Raw genomic sequence first — 2,504 nt, 5'->3', positions numbered from 1 at the left:
CCTCAAGGCCATCTCAGGGGTCAGGGACAGCTCTCCTCAGCTCCCGCTGGCTGGCAGCTCCCTCTGCTGGACCCAGCCCTGAGGACGGGCTCAGACACAAGGACGCCGCTGTCTGTCTGCGCTTGGGGGGGACTCTCCCTCTTCCGTGGAATGAGGGAGTCATGTGCAGGGCACCTGCCTGGTCTTCAGAGTTTCTGTTGAGGAGATCTACAGAGGATGGTTTTGGGTGATCTGAGAACCTCATGGAGGGGTTGGGTACAGAGGGGCTATGAGCACCGCTACCACTCCGCTCAGTCCAGAGGCAGCAGTTACGCCTGCAGAGGAGAGAGCAGGGCTGGCTCCCCGTCAGACTGGAAACTCCCTGAGATTAAGTGGAAATGCCTCCCCCTTCAGACTAGGAGTCCTTGAGCTGTACCCCCGCTGACCTACATATAAACCCAACTGAGCCCCTCCGTTGGTAACCCCACACATCCTCTGGGACATCCTTGGCCTCTGAGCTCCCACACACCTGACATTGTCAGTCCCCACCCCCATCCTCAGTCTCCTCTTCTTCACATCAGGACAGACATGGCACTGGGCCGTTGGGGTGTGTCCTACCCTGACCTTGGTAGCCCCTGAGATGATACAGTGGGGAACCTGAAGGAACGGGCCTAGGATGGGACGTGACTGCTCCCCTGAACTCAGCTGCAGGCTTGGTCACAGGGAAAGTGATACCTCAGGGAGGTGGAGTGCCCGGTGACATCAGTGTACGTGACTGTCAGCCCAGTTCTGTCTGCCACCACCCCCGCCCCAGCACGCCTGTGGAGCACACTGACCTTCAGAAGCAGGCACAGGGCTCTCTGCATGCCCACTCCAAGGACAGGCTTGTACCCGGGATGAGGCCTGCCCTTTGACCGCTCATCTTCTAATTGAAGCCTTTGGGGTCCAAGGAAACCCCCAGCCTCAAGCCCTCTCTTGCCTGGGCACCTGGGTCAGGAGCCAACTGTGTGCTGGGTGACCCTGCTGCTGGCAGTCCTGCCCAGAGGGGACTGATCTCTCCCTTGGCTCTGTTAGACCTTCCTCCTGAGAACCTGGCAAGCTTCTGGTGCTTGGAAGCCAGTGTAGCAGGCACCTGGCTCCCCACCCCAGGCCTGACGACTGAGCTGCCAGGCCTGAATCCCTAGGGCACAGCCAGGACAAGCGGGGTTGAATGACCCAAGGAAGCAAGTTCAACCACCTTGGATGACCATCACTTGCTTCAAAGATGCCTTTTGAGCAATCCACAGCTTCACTAGCTCTTTCTTGAGGTCCCCCCTGAGCCCCATCCAAGGGGTGTCCAAGCCAGGCTTGGTAACTACACATAGCTTTCAGCTCAGAGCAGAACATCGGAGAATGCAATGCCTAGACTTTACTAGATCAGGCGTTTGAGCACAGTCACAACCTGTCATTGGCTGATCCTGAATTCATACCAGTGCAGACTCCTACCAGTCAACAGGATGCAACCTGTGCCTCAGTGTGGACGTATTCCTTTCTTCCAAATGATGCACACTGTGGCCAGCACTGCAGCTGGCTGGAGGGATAGCACTAGTTAGGGGAAATGAAAACAATCAGAAGAGCAGGACATTTAAGAGGCCTATCCAGGAACAAGAAAGCCATGGTGAGCCCTGATAAGCTCCCACACATCCCCGGGACACCACACGCATCCTTGGGAAACCCAGAAAGAGCCTCTGCTAGTTGCTCATACCCACTGAGCACTCAGGGTGTAAAGGCCAGGATGTACCGTAATCCACTGGGAGTCTGAATGTACTCCCAACCCACTCACAGATCACCAGGCAGAGGGCAGAGGCCTTCTGGGATCAAAGGATTTAAGTACTGTATCCAACCAGCTGTTGCTTGATGGGTTAGCTCTGAAGACCCAGCAGTGATTCCCAGGAAGCCAGGCTGAAAAATACAAACACGAATTCAAAACAGGGCATGTAAGATAGCTCAACATGTAAAGGTGCTTGCCGCCAACCCTGATGACCTGGATTGAATCCCTGGGACCCACATGGTAGAAGGACTCTCGCAAGTTGTTATCCTCTGACTCCACATCCATACACAGATGAATAGTAATTAAGTTTATTAAAAGAATTCAAAGCGTTGAGAGTGGTGGAGCATGCCCTTAATCCCAGCACTCCCAAGACAGAGGCAGGAGGATCTCTGTGAGTTCCAGGCCAGCCTGGTCTGCAGAATGAGTTCCAGGATAGCCAGGGCTGCACAGAGAAACCTGTCCAGAAAAAAAAAAAAAGCAGGGGAGGGAGGGAGGGAGGGAGGGAGGGTGGGAGGGAGAGAGAGAGAGAGAGAGAGAGAGAGAGAGAGAGAGAGAGAGAGAGAGAGAGAGTTCAAAGAAGCTAAACAGAGGCACTGGCAGCTTCTGCCTGCAAGGAAGAGAGTCTACTGAATGATCCCAGCAAGTCACAAGACAGCTGGCCAGGAAACAGACACCCCAAAAACTTGGTGATGACAGCTCTGGGGACTATTGATCC

Source organism: Peromyscus californicus, unplaced genomic scaffold (assembly GCF_007827085.1).
Source record: "Peromyscus californicus insignis strain IS unplaced genomic scaffold, ASM782708v3 Scaffold_19__1_contigs__length_69161282, whole genome shotgun sequence".
Lineage (NCBI taxonomy): Eukaryota > Metazoa > Chordata > Mammalia > Rodentia > Cricetidae > Peromyscus > Peromyscus californicus.
This window is presented reverse-complemented; position numbering follows the sequence as displayed.